Below are 20000 nucleotides of genomic sequence, written 5' to 3' on the forward strand. Positions count from 1 at the left end.
TGTTGGTGCAGCATGCTGGTGCAGCATGATGGTTTGTTGGTGCAGCATGCTGGTTTGTTGGTGCAGCATGCTGGTTTGTTGGTGCAGCATGCTGGTGCAGCATGATGGTTTGTTGGTGCAGCATGCTGGTTTGTTGGTGCAGCATGCTGGTGCAGCATGCTGGTTTGTTGGTGCAGCATGCTGGTTTGTTGGTGCAGCATGCTGGTGCAGCATGATGGTTTGTTGGTGCAGCATGCTGGTTTGTTGGTGCAGCATGCTGGTGTGTTGGTGCAGCATGCTGGTTTGTTGGTGCAGACCACGGACCAACTGCCATGTAACATAACTAACTAGCTGCTAACATTAGGCACAGTACCCATGATGCCTTGCGCTGTTAAAGGGCTCGCGCTAAAAATGGGTCCATTGGAGTGAATGGAGATGTTGCAACTCTCCTGGCGTGAACTACAGTAATAATCAGATGGGGGAAAAAAGGGGGAAGGGGGGAGTACGCCGTGGCACGTGACATCAGGTTGTACCACATTTTGGGCATTTTTAACCCATAGAGGGCTAGCCTGGTAAACCAGCCCGTCACATGAACTCACATTTCATTTGGTTCTGCGTGACGGTCTGGCCCCGACGCCATCGGGGGATTTTAGCAGGGGCGGGAGCATGGGTGGGCGTAGTTGCCTTGACAGACAACTCCTTCAGCCAATCAGCGTCGGATCCAATCAAACCCAAATCCACTCGGGAGAATGGCAAAAACATATTTTCCGCCGAGAAACTCTGCGGTTTGCGGCGATACTCCTGTACTTGTTTAATTGTTGTTATTGAGTCTATTTCTGCAATAACTGCACTTTATGGCTGTTTAAACTAGACAAACGCTGACATGACTCCTCGAGAAGATCAGGCAAGGAGGCGGCCATTACTGTTTTGTCAGTGCAGTGCTAGTGGCGTTCCTGATTGGCCAACTTGCGCTGTCAATCACAACGGGGTCGCTGATTGGCTCTTCCGCTCTGCAGCTTCTGCTAAACCACCCCACTGGCTCGGGGCCAGACCGTCATGGAGAACCAAATGAAATGTGAGTTCACGTGACGGGCTGGTTTACCAGGCTAATAGAGGGCACTTATGAAGCTGAAACTGATAAAGATTGTAGAATATTATCAGTTTGGTCTCAAATGTGGAAATGTTGACCAGAAGTCTTCACACACCACCCCAAAAGCCATATATATTGGTTAAAAGCTGAAAAAAGTGTTTTGGGGGTTAGTTACACTTAAAAGGTTTAGCCAACAACTGTCATTGAGGTCAACTAAAACAATTTGGTTATGGTTTTGCTCATGGATTAAAAAAGAAAAGAATGAAAAACTCCATCCCCTGTTGAACCCGTGTCGTTGAAGGTACTGTTACTCCTACTACTTCTTTTGTTGTTGTTGTTGTTGTTGTTGTAAAATTCTGTGTTGAAATGTGATACACTAATATCGATAATGATGAGGATGGTGGTTATTATTTTGACTAGAAATATCACGCACTCGTCGCGCTTTGCGCGCTCCTTTCTAGCATCCCTCGCTGCCTCGCACGACGCGCAGCCTCATGACGCGCAGCCTCACCCGCTCAAGTGGTTGAGCAATTGTGGGGTGCACTAACCTTCGCCTTATTATAGTAGTTAGAATATATAGATGTATTAGTAGTAGTAGTAGTGGTAGTAGTGGTGGTAGTAGTGGTAGTAGTGGTAGTAGTGGTAGGGCACACAGGTGTGCCTCAGCCTGCAAGAACCCTTTTTTAAACTTTGGTAAGACGTACAACAAACCTCCTATAGGAACATCATTGAACCGATGAAATTCTTTGCATTGTCCAAGTTTGAAGCTCTGTGCCCAGTAACAGTTCTGTCAAACTTTGCTAATTAGTATTGGCAATGAGAGTTGGATTTATAATAATGAGTGTGTTATCATTTTAGATCCAGACTATTGGGGTATTAAATGGTCTGGTTCGGGGGACATCATGCGTGGATTGACGCTCACAGGCTTTTATGAGCTGGATGCTCAGACATGAATTAAGCTTTTATTATTCTCTTCATTAAAAAAAACACTTGACATCCCACAGAGTTACCATATCTACAGGGGAATAGACAGAGTTACCATATATACAGGGGAATGGACAGAGTTACCATATCTACAGGGGAATAGACAGAGTTACCATATCTACAGGGGAATGGACAGAGTTACCATATCTACAGGGGAATGGACAAGGATAAGTGTAGTTCGAGAGTTTTTTTTCCATTGTTCGTTTAAAATTAAAATTATATTTATGAAAGGATAAAATAAGTTGAAACTTCATTGAGCCCTGTGGGGGACAGAAACACAGAGTAAAAATAGAGAATAAGAAATTGTGAGGTTATATTACCGTATATAACCTCACCTCATACAGTTGTCACTTACTATTAACAATCATCATCATCATCATCATCATCATATATACAAGGGAGAAAGTGCACTTTGTCTGTTTCTTTGTTTCTTTGTTTGTTTACATTTTTGTCCCACTGATGATGTCACAATGTCTATATCATCAGTGATGTCATCAGTGACATCATTATTGACCAAAATCATCTTATGACATCATTGACTACGTTTACATGCACACAATATTCCGCTTTTTGCCCATTCGGAAAATGGCAATATTCCGACTAAATGAATAATCCACTAATATTCCCGTTTACATGCAGCCGTAGCTCGCCCTCCCCGACACGTGAGGGAGGGGGGGAGAGAGAGAGATGCAGGTAGGCGGAGCCGCGGAGTTTTTCTGTTGAGAATAAACAGAGCAGCACTATTCTTACGAGCATCACTTGGTCCATTTCAGGAGCTTGCTGCTGAAAAGTTTGGTATTGCACATCCAAGTCTTTAATAAAAAGTAGGCTAGTAGTAGCCTACGTTATTACCTCGCAGGCTTGCAAGCATTGTGGGCTTCCGTGGGCACTGGGCACTATAGGCTACTCTCTCTCTCTCTTAAAATTGATGTTTCTCATCTCCTCCCGATCAGAAATGTCAGCTTTTCTTTTTGCATGCCAGAGATGATGGATTATTATATTATATCGCCTGTTCTAGCGCTTTCTAGCACACATCAGTTGACCACAAACATGCGTCACAACCTGCGGTAAACACCCTGATTGAGACGCATATTCCGAATGCGCTGTATACATGATCAAAGAATCCTCCGAAAACCCGAATAATACTGGAATAACCCAGATGTCTTAATCGGAAAATGCTAAATTCGGAAAAAGGGCAAATTCGGAAAATGCAACTATAATATGCTGTTTACATGACCCTTATCAAATTCAGAATATTGTAATTTTCCGAATAATAGTGGAATATTGTGTGCATGTAAACGTAGTCACTGATGATGTAATAGGAACTGATTATGTCATATCGGGTGATACCTCAGGATCATCAACTCGAGCTCCTGAGAAAAAGGCTATGACTGCTGAGAAAAAGCAAGCTCCATGGGCCAGAGGCCGAGTTGCGGGCGAGGCCGCACAGCGGCTGAGCTGCATATGCGAGGCGAGCTGCAGGGCCACCTCGGCGAGCTGCAGGGCCACCTCGGCGAGCTGCAGGGCGGGTGAGGCCGCGAAGTGGCTGAGCTAGCACACGCGCGCACAGCGGAATAGCCTATAGGAATTGAGCGCGCGAGATGCCTAGTATGTAAAACCTGACCATAATATACAACCCCACTATTCCTTACCGATTGCATTGCAGTCAACTGTAGCAACGGATTCAGTCATAAATGTAATGGATCATCATTTGTTTGCTATAACACATGGCTTTTCCCTTGCCTACTTAATATAACAAAAGCTGCTCTAACAGCTTGAACTCTTTGAACTGTTCAGTTGTGTCCCCCTCTCTTTCCCTATCTCTCTCTCTCTCTCTCTGTCTCTCTCTCTCTCTCTGTCTCTCTGTCTCTCTCTGTCTCTCTCTCTCTCTGTCTCTCTCTCTCTCTCTCTCTCTCTCTGTCTCTCTCTCTCTCTCTCTCTGTCTCTCTCTCTCTCTCTCTCTGTCTCTCTCTCTCTCTCTGTCTCTCTGTCTCTCTCTGTCTCTCTCTGTCTGTCTCTCTCTCTCTCTCTCTCTCTCTCTGTCTCTCTCTCTCTCTCTCTCTCTCTGTCTCTCTCTCTCTCTCTCTCTGTCTCTCTCTGTCTCTCTCTCTCTCTCTCTCTCTCTCTCTCTCTCTCTGTCTCTCTTTCTCTCTCTCTCTCTCTGTCTCTCTCTCTCTCTCTCTGTCTCTCTCTCTCTCCGATCACTCTTTTCTCTCACTCTCCCCCTTTCTCCTCATCCTCCTCTCTTTCCAGCTGCTCCTTTCCTCCTTTCTTCTTCAGCTCTCTGAATGGACAGGTCTGCTCATTAAGGACAGTCTTTATCATTTAATGAAGTGTTTGGATTAGAGGTGATTCTGACCGGTGGAAGGAGCAAGGTGGAGGCTGGATCAGCTGCCTGTTGCACCCAGGCGGCAAGCTCGGGTTTTAAGGCGATGTGATAAAAGCTGTAGTTCCTCGAATGGCCACTTGAGGCTCCAAAAGGGAGTCGTTCCCCATTCACCCGCATGTGAAAATGTTCAAATTTACAACAGAATTAAACATCACAGCCTGGTTCAAAAAACTTTTGTCTATAGCTAATTTCACCTTTCATGATAACATGTTGTAGGGGTGAATTCTTATTCACATTATTTACCACGCCCACTTTTTCTCTCTTCCGTGTAAGACGCAATTGTATTTGTTCTTCCGGTTCAGCGTTAGCCGGCTGGTAAACATCGATAAACTGTAAACTATGAATGAAGTTTGGCAACATTCAGCAGCTACACTGTGGGCAACTTCAGACATGCTCATAGCGTTACTGCTGCGAGGAGCTGATGGCTGTACCCGGCCAGTACAGATAGCCTACTAGCTAGCTTTAGTCCGACCGGTCACAGCCAGTGCTCCTCGCTGCTCGTAAAAAAATTCCAAATAGGCGTTATTTTGATAAATTGGTCACGTCACATATTTGGAAAGTTACGTTCTCATCCGAAAAAATAGTAAAACTTTATAACAGTTGTTGTTTTTTTGGCTGGAAAACAGCTTTTTGGCAAGTTTAAAAATGACGTCATGCAGAAGCCTCCTGATATGGGAAAATAATAAGGTGAATATAACTCACCCCGTTTAGAGTCAAATAGATGATAGAAAAGACTGTTTTGGAAGTGATTGACAGGTCTCCTGTCCAGTGATCGTGCAGCTTGCCGTTCATGGACCAATAGCAGGCAGAGCTGTGGCTCTCGGAAACCCCAGGTCTCGTGCCGTCTCGGCGAGCTGCGCAAGAACCCCAAGATGGCGACGGCCACACTCCCATACTCTAGGCTTCAAAATGGGAGTCCAAAAACCAATGGGCGACATCATAATAATAATAATAATAGATGGGGCTTATATAGCGCTTTTCCATAGCTCAAAAACGCTTTACAGTAGGCTACACAAAACTAAACACTGGGGGGGCGGGGGAAGACGTTAGTGAACATATAACGACAGAGATTACACTAAACACTGAGTACTATGTGGGGGGGCGGGGCGATAGTGGTGGGACAAGACAGTAGACAGAGACAGCACACAAGCAAGGATGGGGGGAAGGAGCAGAGGGACTAAGAGAAGGCGGTGGAAAAGAGATGGGTTTTGAGGCGGGAGTGGAAGACTGTGAGGGACTCTGATGTTCTGATTTCTTGGAGGAGGGCGTTCCAGAGTCTGGGAGCTGCCCGAGAGAAAGCTCTGTCCCCAAAGCTGCGGAGTTTGGACTTGGGGGTGGAAAGGAGGTCGGCTGAGGAGGATCTGAGGGACCGGGAGGGTTGGTAGGGGGAGAGGAGGTCTGTGAGGTAAGGGGGGGCCAGTTTATGAAGGGCTTTGTAGGTGATGACCAGGATTTTGTAGTTGATGCGGTAGGGGATGGGAAGCCAGTGGAGTTCTTTGAGGACAGGGGTGATGTGGTGCCAGGATTTGGTGTGGGTGAGGAGTCGAGCTGCTGCATTCTGAACCAGTTGAAGTCTGTTGATGAGGGTGGAGTTGATGCCGTGAAGGAGTGAGTTGCAGTAGTCCAGGCGGGAGGAGATGAAGGCGTGAATGAGAGTTTCAGCAGTGGAGTGTGAGAGGGAGGGGCGAATTTTGGCAATATTATGGAGGTGGTAGAAGGAGGATTTGACAATTTGACGGATGTGGGGTTCAAGGGAAAGGGTGGGGTCGATGATGACGCCAAGATTGCGTGCCTGGGAGGAAGGGGAAACAGTGGTGTTGTCGATGGTGAGGGTGGGGTTGTTGGTTTTGGAGAGAGTGGACTTGGAGCCGATGAGGAGAAGTTCTGTTTTATTACTGTTGAGTTGTAGAAAGTTTTCTTGCATCCAGGATTTAATGGCAGACAGGCAGGAGTTGATGTGGGAGAGGGGTGGGTTGTGGGGGGAGGTGGTGCTGAGGTAGATCTGAGTGTCGTCGGCATAACAGTGAAAGTCCAGGTTGAAGTGACGGAGGATCTGACCGAGGGGGAGGATGTAAGTGATGAACAGAAATGGACCGAGTACAGAACCTTGGGGGACACTGTGTGAAACTATAGAGGGAGCAGAGGAGTGGTTGTGTAGGGAAATGAACTGAGAACGGTTGGAGAGGTAGGAGTGAATCCACCTGAGTGCAGTACCTTCGATACCGAGATCTTCCAATCTGGAGAGCAGGATGTTATGGTTCACGGTATCGAAGGCTGCACTCAGGTCGAGGAGGATGAGGATGGTGAGGGATCTGGAATCGGCAGAGGTGAGGAGGTCGTTGAAGACTTTAAGGAGTGCTGTTTCAGTGCTGTGGAGGGGGTGGAAACCAGATTGGAGGGGTTCGAATAAGTCATTGGAGTGCAGGTGGTGTTGAAGTTGGGTGACTACTATGCGTTCCAGGGTTTTTGAGAGGAAGGGGAGGTTGGAGATAGGCCGGTAGTGATTGAGGCAGGATGGGTCAAGACCGGGTTTCTTCAGGATGGGAGTGACAGCAGCAGTTTTGAAAGCAGAGGGGACAGTGCCATGAGAGAGTGAGGAGTTGAAGAGGTTTGTGAGGTAGGGGCAGATGACAGGAAGGCATGATTTCAAAAGGGGGGTGGGGAGGGGGTCAAGGGAGCAGGTTGTGGGTTTGGATGAGCTGATGAGTTTGGAGACGGTGGAGGCAGTGACAGGGGTGAACCGGGAAAGACGGCAGTGGGGGGGGGAGGGTAGGAAAGGCAAGCGGGATGGAAAGGAGAGAAGCAGGGGTAGGGGCAGCTGCGGGGGACAGAGGGGACAGTGATTTGGTAGATGGTGGTGATTTTGTCAGCAAAGAATTGAAGGAAAGCAGTGCATTGTTCAGATGAGGAGGTAGGGAAGGCGTCGGTGCGGGGCTTGAGGAGGCTGTTGACGGTGGAAAAGAGGGTTTTGGGATTGCGGCTGGGATCGTTAATGATGGAGGAAAAATAGGCAGACTTGGCGGCAGTGAGGGCATCTTTGTAGGTTGAGAGGTGGAGTTTGTAGGCTTCAAGGTGAACAGTGAGTCGTGTTTTCATGATGAGTCTTTCCAATTGGCGGCCGGTCTGTTTGAGTGTGCGGAGTTGAGGTGTGAACCAAGGTGCAGAGGTGGTGAAGGAGACGGTTTTTGTTTTGAGAGGGGCCAGCAGGTTGAGGGAAGCAGATAGTGTGTTGTTGAGGTTGTTGGTGAGATCATCAGGTGAGGTGGGGGGAGGTTCCTGGGGGAGAGTGTTGGAGATCAGATCGGAGAGTTGGAGGGGGTCAATGGATTTTATTTTCCGGAAGGTGATTTGCCTGAGGATCTGTGGACGTGGGGTTGGGGATGGGACAGTGAACTGGATGATGCTATGGTCTGACAGAGGGAATGGGGACGGATGGATGTTGTGGACTGGTTGATTGAGGGAGCAGACGAGGTCGAGGATGTGGCCTTTGACATGGGTGGGGAAAGTGACGTGCTGGGTGAGGTTGAAGTTGTCCAGTAACGTGGTGAATTCAGAGGTAAACTTGGAGGTTGGTGAGTCGATGTGAATGTTGAAGTCGCCGAGGAGCAGTAGACGGGAGGAGAGGGATGAGGCAATTGTGAGGAGTTCAGACAGATCAGATAAAAAAGATGGGTTTGGTTTGGGGGGCCGGTAGATGAGAATGACAGTCAGTGAAAAGCAGGTTTTGAAGGCAAGTGATTCAAATGAGGAGACAGTGGGGAGGATGAGTTCTGAAGTCCGAAAGTTCTGGTTGAATATTACTGCAAGGCCACCTCCACGGCGGGAGGGACGGGGTTTAGAAATGTAATTAAAGCCAGGGGGGGATGATTGGTTGAGGGAGAAGAAGTCATCAGGTTGTTGCCAGGTTTCAGTGAGGAGGAGAAAATCAAGTGAGTTGTCCAGTACTAGTTGATGCAGGAGGGGGGCTTTATTGTTGAGTGATCGGGTGTTGAGGAGGGCAAAAGTGGTTGGATGGGAGGGTGGAGTAATGGGGGCAAACAGGAGAGGTCGGAGGTTGTCGAGGTTGACAGTGCGGGATGTTACAGTGGAGGGGGGACGGTGGGAGCTAATTGTATGGATGTAGGAGACCGGATGGATGTTGGAGATAGTGGAGGAATGAGAATGGGGGGGGGTGTCTGGGGCTGCGGTGGAGATAGAGGCGGCGGCGGAGGATGCCAGCAGAGCGAGTGGGACTGAGTGCATCATGGTGGAGCCTGTAGTTGTTATTAAGAAGCAGGAGTTCATGGGAAGAGTAATGGATATGAGGGGGGAAGCTGGGCTGAGGGAAAAACAGGTAGGGAGTAGCATGGAGTAAAACAGGGGGTAGGGTGAATAGGAACATGAGAAAGTTGAATGTGGGACCCATAGCCTAATGGCAGCAGAGGGGTGGGAAAGTGGGGTGGGAAAGTGGGGTGAAAGTAACGTTAGCACAGGCAAGCGTTACGGTGCTACTCACGGTACAGATGAGTTTGTGATGAATGAGGCCAGGGAGAGTGGTGTCCGGAGGGTCCAGTGAGTGAGGTAAGGGTAATGGTAGTCCGAATGAGCAGAGGGAAATAGTCGGGGTGAGAAATACGAGCGGAGAAATTAGGGACAGAGCCGAGGGCAGCTCACCAGACGTTAGCTAGCCGGCTAGCCAGGTGGAGCTAACAGCCGGTTAGCAGAGGAGCGTAGTTAGGGGGGGTAAGGAGACAGTGAGACAAGATGGACAGAGACGAAAACGGTATAGAGAAAGCAAAACAAAAGTCGATAAAAGAATAAAGTAACGTTACAAAACAGGGAAAAGACAAACAGTCAGACGAAGAAGCGGCAGCCACACACGACGCCAGCAGTACTCTCCGACAAACACAAACACAGTGACGTAGTGACGTAGGACGTAACAGGCGACCAATGGTGACTCTGTCCATATTTTTTATACGGTCTATGGTTGCACCAGCTGAATTTGTTTGGTCACAAGTTAGCCATGGACAGCCAATCAAATGCCTACCCGAGCTATTTCTGAAGGCGAGCCAGATCTGCACCAACACTGGCACAGCTTCAAGAGCTTCTCTACTTCCTAGAACCAATGACATGGAACCAATGACAGGAAGTAAAGCAGATCCTGAAGCCACACCCTCAGAGAGAGAGAGAGAGAGAGAGAGAGAGAGCATTGAAAACAACTGTCGTCGTGTTTTCCTTTTGGGATAGAGTTCAGGTTCAAAAGTGGTGAATAGTTCCTTTATTAAGCCAGTGGTTTATGCTGACTGTACTGACTGTAGATGGCTGTTTTCACCAGCCAGTCAATTGATAAAATGACTGTCAGTCTTTAAAGTGTGGTGAAATGAATAAGGCAGTAGATGAGGCAGTGAGGATAAACACAGTTTGTAAGCTACACTTCTATTCTCCTCAACATCTATTATTCATCGGCCAACATGATTCTTTCATGAGGCGAGCTAGTTGCACATAATTCATAACGCAGGCTGTGGAAACTAGGACAGAGCGAGATGAGGGGAGAGGGGGGTGTTGGCGGGTGGAGGAGGAGAGGAGAGAGAGGGGTGTTGGGTGGTGGAGGAGGAGAGGAGAGAGAGGGGTGTTTGGGGGGTGGAGGAGGAGAGGAGAGAGAGGGGTGTTTGGGGGTGGAGGAGGAGAGGATAGAGAGGGGTGTTTGGGGGGTGGAGGAGGAGAGGAGAGAGAGGGGTGTTTGGGGGGTGGAGGAGGAGAGGAGAGAGCGGGGTGTTTGGGGGGTGGAGGAGGAGAGGAGAGAGAGGGGTGTTTGGGGGGTGGAGGAGGAGAGGAGAGAGAGGGGTGTTGGGTGGTGGAGGAGGAGAGGAGAGAGAGGGGTGTTTGGGGGGTGGAGGAGGAGAGGAGAGAGAGGGGTGTTTGGGGGTGGAGGAGGAGAGGATAGAGAGGGGTGTTTGGGGGGTGGAGGAGGAGAGGAGAGAGAGGGGTGTTTGGGGGTGGAGGAGGAGAGGGGTGTTTGGGGGTGGAGGAGGAGAGGAGAGACAGGGGTGTTTGGGGGGTGGAGGAGGAGAGGAGAGAGAGGGGTGTTTGGGGGGTGGAGAAGGAGAGGAGAGAGAGGGGTGTTTGGGGGGTGGAGGAGGAGAGGGGTGTTTGGGGGTGGAGGAGGAGAGGAGAGAGAGGGGTGTTTGGGGGGTGGAGGAGGAGAGGAGAGAGAGGGGTGTTGGGGGTGGAGGAGGAGAGGAGAGAGAGGGGTGTTGGGGGTGGAGGAGGAGAGGAGAGAGAGGGGTGTTTGGGGGGTGGAGGAGGAGAGGGGTGTTGGGGCGTGGAGGAGGAGAGGAGAGAGAGGGATGTTTGGGGGGTGGAGGAGGAGAGGAGAGAGAGGGGTGTTGGGGGGTGGAGGAGGAGAGGAAAGAGAGGGGTGTTGGGGGGTGGGGTGAAGGAGAGGGGAGGAGGTGTTGGGGGGTGGAGCAGGAGAGGAGAGAGAGGGGTGTTTGGGGGTGGAGGAGGAGAGGAGAGAGAGGGGTGTTGGGGGTGGAGGAGGAGGAGGAGAGGAGAGAGAGGGTTGTTGGGGGTGGAGGAGGAGAGGGGTGTTTGGGGGTGGAGCAGGAGAGGAGAGAGAGGGGTGTTGGGGGGTGGTGGAGGAGGAGAGGAGAGAGAGGGGTGTTGGGGGGTGGAGGAGGAGAGGGGTATTTGGGGGTGGAGGAGGAGAGGAGAGAGAGGGGTGTTGGGGGGTGGTGGAGGAGGAGAGGAGAGAGAGGGGTGTTGGGGGGTGGAGGAGGAGAGGGGTGTTGGGGGGTGGAGCAGGAGAGGGGAGAGGGGTGTTGGGGGGTGGAGGAGGAGAGGGGAGAGGGGTGTTGGGGGGTGGGGTGAAGGAGAGGGGAGGAGGTGTTGGGGGGTGGGGTGAAGGAGAGGGGAGGAGGTGTTGGGGGGTGGGGTGGAGGAGAGGGGAGGAGGTGTTGGGGGGTGGAGCAGGAGAGGGGAGAGGGGTGTTGGGGGGTGGGGTGAAGGAGAGGGGAGAAGGTGTTGGGGGGTGGGGTGGAGGAGGAGAGGGGAGAGAGGGGTGTTGGGGGCGGAGGAGGAGAGGAGAGAGAGGGGTGTTTGGGGGGTGGAGGAGGAGAGGGGTGTTGGGGCGTGGAGGAGGAGAGGAGAGAGAGGGGTGTTTGGGGGGTGGAGGAGGAGAGGGGTATTTGGGGGTGGAGGAGGAGAGGAGAGAGAGGGGTGTTTGGGGGGTGGAGGAGGAGAGGAGAGAGAGGGGTGTGGGGGTGGAGGAGGAGAGGGGTGTTTGGGGGTGGAGGAGGAGAGGGGTGTTTGGGGGTGGAGCAGGAGAGGGGTGTTGAGGGGTGGAGGAGGAGAGGGGTGTTTGGGGGTGGAGCAGGAGAGGAGAGAGAGGGGTGTTTGGGGGTGGAGGAGGAGAGGGGTGTTTGGGGGTGGAGCAGGAGAGGGGTGTTGAGGGGTGGAGGAGGAGAGGGGTGTTTGGGGGTGGAGCAGGAGAGGAGAGAGAGGGGTGGTGGGGGGTGGTGGAGGAGGAGAGGAGAGAGAGGGGTGTTGGGGGGTGGTGGAGGAGGAGAGGGGAGGAGGTGTTGGGGGGTGGAGCAGGAGAGGGGAGAGGGGTGTTGGGGGGTGGAGCAGGAGAGGGGAGAGGGGTGTTGGGGGGTGGGGTGAAGGAGAGGGGAGGAGGTGTTGGAGGGTGGAGGAGGAGAGGAGAGAGAGGGGTGTTGGGGGGTGGAGCAGGAGAGGGGAGAGGGGTGTTGGGGGGTGGGGTGAAGGAGAGGGGAGGAGGTGTTGGAGGGTGGAGGAGGAGAGGAGAGAGAGGGGTGTTGGGGGGTGGAGCAGGAGAGGGGAGAGGGGTGTTGGGGGGGTGGGGTGAAGGAGAGGGGAGGAGGTGTTGGGGGGTGGGGTGGAGGAGGAGAGGGCTGAGCTAGAGAGAGGGTGACGAAACGATGAAGACAGAGAGCAACCCCATCGCCAGAATAACATGTTGGCACATGTCTGAAAACCAGGGACATTTACACTATCCACATATAGCCTACATGTACACTATCCACATATAGCCTACATGTACACTATACAGCCTACATGTACACTATCCACTAGTGATGCGCGGGCCGCAGTTATAACCGCGCTGACCGCGGATATCCCGCCGCGTGGGCGGGCCAGATCATAAAATTAAACATTCTGATTAATAGCGGATGGATTGCGGGCGGTTGAAACGATGTATCATTAACACATTGAGTGCCACAGCGCTTCAGTAAAATTGTCTGGAGCCTGTGCCAGATTCACTTCCATTCAGTTGAAAACAGCTATAGAATTTTTTCTATTATGGCTATATTAACGGGGCTGGACTTTAATGAAACATTGAACACTCCTGCTTCTTCCAAAGAAGAAATTTTGTTTCTAGACAGTTCCATTATGAAATGACAGCCTCTCAAAAAAGTGCACTTTCAAGGGTTTTCTGTCGTTTTTTTTTACTTTCCAAGATATAGTCCCTTTTATGAATACCTTTTGCACTCTAATTTCGAGCACATTCACTGACTCTGGCTGGTGTTTTCTGATGTGGTGGCGTGTGGTGTGGTTTCTGTGCAGCCTGTGTGCCACACACCCCTCTCACCCCCCCCCCCCCCCCCTCCTCCCCCCCTCTCCACCTCTGAGCTGCGGGCTCCTCCCCACACGCACAGAGTTTGTTTTTTCGACTCCGTTTTTGCCCCGGACAGATCCCAGCGCCCATCAAGGAAATGATGCGCGCTGGCAAACGCGACTGAACGAAAAGGCTTGGCCGTTCGGCTTCGGATGCTGGCTTTCTAGGAAATCGTGTGGAGATAGATAGAAGCATAAGAGCTCAGTTGTGAGCGCGGATGCAGCCGAGCCCACTCTCCGCTGTAGACAGAGCAATATATACGGCTCTGGCAGAAAGCATGCATCGGTTTCCACGGCTTTCTCCGCTGTCTCCTGTACAAAGTAAAGGATCTGAGGTGGGTGGAGCAGCTCCTGTGACGATGTTTAAGGTGGCGCCGTGTGATCCCTTGAAGGGATTCATGCTCACTGGCTAGGTACGACCTTAAACAGCAGAATTATGGAATAATATGAATTATGATTTTAGGACGTCCACAGACGTCCTTGGCACTCCTCGTTACTTTTTTTTAGGACGTCCACAGACGTCCTTGGCACTCAATGTGTTAATGAGGAAAAATAATATTAATTACGTTCTCTAGTCTATGAACGTATTTTAAGTTACATTTTTCGTCAGGCACATTCTTAGTCACCTATTGTAGATCCCCCAAAGGACCCACGGCCGTAAACACAACAATAGCCATGTGCTAGGTCGCAAGGCTACACTTTTCGTCCATATATGGTCAATGATGTCACCCTCAAAAAGGAATCTCCACTGAAGACGTGTTTGAAGAGAAGACGCGTTCGTATTTTCCCATACAATGAGGCAATCAAGTAAACTAAACTTAAAGCTATAGCGTTAGCCGAGTAAGCTACATGAGGGCAAGTGGTGGACTGGATATAATACAGCATGGAAGTTTATTTGGAGTCTTGGACTGCAGCGATGGCACCAACGGCAGCAGAAACTGTATAAGTTCGCTCCATTTATACCGTATTTATACCGCATGGCGGGCGCGGATCTATAAATAGTATGAAATAATTTGGTGGTGGGCGGACGGTTCATGCATACACGCGGATTAGGATGGCATAAAAGCTTATCCGCGCATCTCTACTATCCACATATAGCCTACATGTACACTATCCACATATAGCCTACATGTACACTATCCACATATAGCCTACATGTACACTATCCACATATAGCCTACATGTATATCCACATATAGCCTACATGTACACTATCCACATATAGCCTACATGTATATCCACATATAGCCTACATGTATATCCACATATAGCCTACATGTACACTATCCACATATAGCCTACATGTATATCGACATATAGCCTACATGTATATCGACATATAGCCTACATGTATATCGACATATAGCCTACATGTATATCCACATATAGCCTACATTTGAAACAAAACGTCTCCAAAATATGTTTCTAAAATGTGACATTTTACATCTACAATCTCAACGTAAATTTGAAACAAAATGCGGGTTAATTTGAAAACCTTGCTGCCTTTCCAATGTTAAACACAAGTAAAACAGCTTGGTTTAGGTTTAGGCAACTAAAGCAACTTGTTTATTTTTAGGCAGCTAAAGCAACTAAGGTTAGGGTTTGGTTTGCTCGGCAGTCGAACACGCATTCTCTCGCTTGTGAGGCCAATATCCACCAATTCCACCCCTTGACCCATAGGTGGCACTCTATGACGTGTATAACGTTAATATTCACATGTCTAGAAATGTGATATGCAACATATTGTGATTCTAAAATGTTCATATTCTACATGTTTGTGGATTCCAGAAATGTATGCAGACATTTTATTCTGGTGGCTGGGCTGGTCAAAGAAAGGAGCGAGTATTGGGGTTAGAAATATAATTGCATGATAGGCACCGTGCTGCTAAGACTGTTCACATTCACAGCAGATAGAGAAAGAGATGGAGAGAGGGATAGGAGAGACAGAAGCCACTTTCACACAGAGAAGCCACAATATTGCAGTTCAGAAGGCCCGCAACCAAGCAGCCCCTGCCATATTTCCGTCCCGGGGTGTGATTTCAGGGTACATCCACCCCTCCCGGATTGAAATGAGGCGTGACGCGTGAACCACCATGGCCGCTGAGTTTATTATAACTCATCAAAGTCCGACAAATTTAAATGATGCTGGTCACCAAGTCCGGTGAAAATAATCCCATTGTCGTTAAGAAGATCAAAGGATAAAAGACGAGATGAGAGCTCACCACAATGCAGAAAGTGTTCTCCACAAGGCTTTCAATATTCATCTGATCAACTTTATGGGTCACACAGGCACCATCATGTATAGGTACACCCAGGCACCATCATGTATAGGTACACCCAGGCACCATCATGTATAGGTACACACAGGCACCATCATGTATAGGTACACACAGGCACCATCATGTATAGGTACACACAGGCACCATCATGTATAGGTACACACAGGCACCATCATGTATAGGTACACACAGGCACCATCATGTATAGGTACACACAGGCACCATCATGTATAGGTACGAGGCTCATTCTGACCTTTTGGTTCAAGTTTTTTGTAAATCAAATTATTCCCATGAAGTAGCCTAATTAGCCTAAATCCGTTCGGATGCCGCATCTCAAACAGCTACAGTCTGCTTGTTATCCTCGTCATCGGGGGAATACTAGGCTATAAATGCACATGAATACTATAACGTTAGTAGTTTTTGTAAGGGAACGTACAACAGGCTAGACAGATTGCAGTTCTGGAGCTGGTTTCCCCAATTGGGATTGTTTTGAGGAGAGACTGAAGAACAGAGGGAATATCCTCAGACGTCCTCTGAAGCTTATTATCTGTTAATTTTGCCTACTAATGTCAACATCGTCTGAGCATAAATAGCCTAATATACTTACTCATAAACTGTAGGCACGGAGCATTCCTCCCTGTTGCAGTCATGATTACTTTTTTACATTCACTTATGCCTTTCTTACTGTGTGTGAGGTGGTTTCCCCTGTCATTTTTTTTATAAATGAGCTGAGCTTCGATCCGTCTTCCCACGGCTACCCTTTCAGGCAGATGTTGATTCGAGACGATGACCTATGACCTCCACTGGAGGAACTACGACTTCCCCCACTGGAGGAACTACGACTTCCTCCACTGGAGGAACTACGACTTCCTCCACTGGAGGAACTACGACTTCCTCCACTGGAGGAAGTACGACTTTGCTGCTAAGACTGTTCACATTCACACCAGAGAGAGGAAGGGAGAGAGAGAGGGATGAGAAAGACAGAGAGAAGGGAGAGAGAGAGAGGGATGAGAAAGACAGAGAGAAGAGAGAGAGAGAGGGATGAGAAAGACAGAGAGAAGGGAGAGAGAGAGGGATGAGAAAGACAGAGAGAAGAGAGAGAGAGGGAACATGCTGCTAAGGCTGTTTACATTCACACCAGAGAGAGGGAGGGAGAGAGAGAGGGATGAGAAAGACAGAGAGAAGAGAGAGAGAGAGAGGGATGAGAAAGACAGAGAGAAGAGAGAGAGAGAGGGAACATGCTGCTAAGGCTGTTCACATTCACACCAGAGAGAGGGAGGGAGAGAGAGAGGGATGAGAAAGACAGAGAGAAGAGAGAGAGAGAGATACCTGCAAAAAAAGATGAGAAAGGGTAAGACAAAGAGACAGAAAGAGAAGCGCTTAAGGTGGAGGGGAGTGGGGTTGCGTCTATAGCCGATGTGACCGACGTCTCTATCAAGTGGTGGGGGCGGAGTCTAAGGGAAGAGGGAGGTTTATCATTGGTCCATTGTTTTACAGTAGATGGGATACATTTGTCCAAGATTAACAATGGTGCCTGCTGGGGAAAGAAATGGTTTCTCTGCATCCACCACCCTGAAATCTATATCTACAGCAAGGAGAATACAACACATTTATCTGCATCCACCCCCCTGAAATCTATATCTACAGCAAGGAGAATACAACACATTTCTCTGCATACACCCCCCCTGAAATCTATATCTACAGCAAGGAGAATACAACACATTTCTCTGCATACACCCCCCTGAAATCTATATCTACAGCAAGGAGAATACAACACATTTCTCTGCATACACCCCCCTGAAATCTATATCTACAGCAAGGAGAATACAACACTTTTCTCTGCATACACCCCCCCTGAAATCTATGGGCCCTATCTTCCGACAGGCGCTATCCCCTACTAGCGCGTGCGCACCTGTTTGCGCGTGCCTTAAGGCAGGGAAGATAGCAGTCCGCCTTGTGCCGTCCGCCAGGTGTTATGCTGAGTTTTGCACCCCAGCGCCGGCAGCATCCCCACCTCACCGGAGCATATTGTAATGATTTATACAGAAATGTAACTGTTTAAAAGTGATATAATTGTCTGGTAATAATAATTGGTAGACGTGACCTCCCTGATTTCTAAGTTAAAACAGCCCCGAAATATGTTGTGGATGCAATTCTCGGCCGGGATGCGGAAACGTTCACGGCACGTGTCGCAGACGCAAATTAGAGCCGTGCCAAAATCAACTGCGCCCCCAAATGCCTGTGCAAACGGGATTTGGGCGGTCTTATCCACCAGAATTATTCAGGCAAGTTGCCAGGCAAGGCTGGGCACTACGTCAATCAAAACCAATCAGATTCCCGTCTCGCAATGGCTGTTTGCACGAGGCATGCAATATGCTGTAATTCTCTCCATGTGTAATAGAGTGTACTCACTCGTGCGAGAACAGAGAGAGCTTACTGACAGATCATCTGTGGTGCCAATGACCCTTCGTGTTATGAAGGTAAATAGCCTATGTCCATTGTCCCACAAGTGTTCTCAATTAATTTCCGTCTTTGCGATGTGATAAAAGTTTCTCAGTGAGTTATAGTTGATTGCCTCACTGAATTATCTGCTAATACCCAATTTTAGCAGCATAATTAGATGTCTAGGCTGTGTGTAATGACATCTCCAAAAGGAATTTTACTTTGTACTGCGTTGCGCTACACGGAGATTACGGGTGCGCTCCGAGAGCGTGAGGTATTTTGCGTGTAAGAGGTGCTTTTCAAAGCTCTTAGCGCAAAGTAATTGCACGCTGCTGACGATAGGGAAAAGCCATCAATCCCACATTTTAGCGCTGAAACGCCAGCTTTGGCATGGGGCAGCCAATGCCCAGTACAATTATCACAGGCATGCGCTTGTGTCCGCCCCCAATTTGCATTGCGCACGGCGTTAAACGAGCGCAAACGCTAAATTAGCGCTTTTGGGAACATAGGGCCCTATACAGTATCTACAGCAAGGAGAATACAACACAGCGCTAACCCCACAAAGTCCCTCCGTTCTGTAACTTAACTCACTTGCAGTAAAAGAAAGAAAGAAAGAAAGAAAGAAAGAAAGAAAGAAAGAAAGAAAGAAAGAAAGAAAGAAAGAAAGAAAAAAGAAAGAAAGAAAGAAAGAAACCAGGTGGAAACCTGGCATAGGCCCGTGTGCTGCTAATTTGAGTGGGAAGAGGGAGAGGATTTGCTAGTGTAACAGACTGTTCTGTATCTGTTAATGTCTACTCTTATTATGATTCAGTGCCATTGAACTTACAGTAGGCTACTTCAATGATTGCAGTAGCCTAATGGTACAATGTCTGTATGTAGTTAACGACTAACTGTTAAATCAAAATAAACATCAACAAAGTTTATTTAGTTTTCATATTTAACTGGATTAATTATAAATAACTAGCCTACACTAATAATAAATACATGTTCTTTTCTCATTTCAAGTAAAATAATGGCTGCATTTAAAAAGAACATACAACAGAGTGTTTTGGGAAAATGTGCATCTTAAAAGTGCTTTAATTTGAGAAAAAAATCCCCTTTTCTTCCCTTTACGCCACCTTTTCTATTGAGAGAAGTGAGCTCCCTATCTATCTGTCTGTCTGTCTCAATGTATCTGTCGGTCTGTCTGTCTCTATGTATCTGTCTGTCTGTCTGTCTGTCTGTCTGTCTGTCTATCGATCGTTCGCAATACAAACGTCACATGACGTTGGGCAGTGAATGTGTGAGTGTGCCCTCAGTCTGGATTTGAGTGTTTGCTCGTGTGGCACTTTCACAGACAGGTTAGGATCGCATCGCACTTCACATGAGACATACTGCCTGGTTTTGAGCTGCCCGTGAGAACAATGAATGAACATCTAAGAGTCTGCCTGCTCCGGATAACGAAATCTTTGTTTTTGTGGTCTACTCGTTTCTTTTGAGCACGCCATGTGAAATTACTTATATCTCTCGCCTCTACTTCGTCCATGTGTCACTGACACTCTCTCGCCTGCAGCACTGGAACCGTCTGGAACGGGCAGAATCAAATCGGATATTTGATTGGCTGAGTAGCATCACGTGTGATGATTTACAGCGCATGCATTGGTCTTTGAGCTTCCTGGCAGATAAACCAGTACCGTAAAGGGTAGAAAAGCATGTGCGGGTTAAAAAGAAAAGCTCCGTGAAATGTAACAATTCTCAATGATTTATAGGTTATAGGGCTCGGTCCGGATAGGACGGTGTCTGGGTCCGGATGCGGACCGGAGTCCGGACTTTGAGGATCGCTGGCCTACACCATTCAGCATGCATTTTTCGATATTTCAAACTTTAAGAATGTTCCTCCTAAGACCAGCTTCGAGGTGCATTACCGCCACCTACCGGACTGCAGAGAGGTGAAGGACCAGCGGCCAAATAGGCCAGTAAATAGGCCAGCAAAGTCATTCCCGACAGACGGGAATGTAAGGCCCTGTGTGTTCTCACCACACACGGGCCAAAAAAGAAAGAATGAAAGAAAGAAAGAATGAAAGAATGAAAGAATGAAAGAATGAAAGAAAGAAAAGAAAGAAAGAATGAAACAAAGAAAGAAAGAAAGAAAGAAAGAAAGAAAGAAAGAAAGAAAAGAAAGAAAGAAAGAAAGAAAGAAAAGAAAGAAAGAAAAGAAAGAAAGAAAGAATGAAAGAAAGAAAGA

This window comes from Poromitra crassiceps (genome assembly GCF_964638095.1).
Source record: "Poromitra crassiceps genome assembly, chromosome: 8".
NCBI lineage: Eukaryota > Metazoa > Chordata > Actinopteri > Beryciformes > Melamphaidae > Poromitra > Poromitra crassiceps.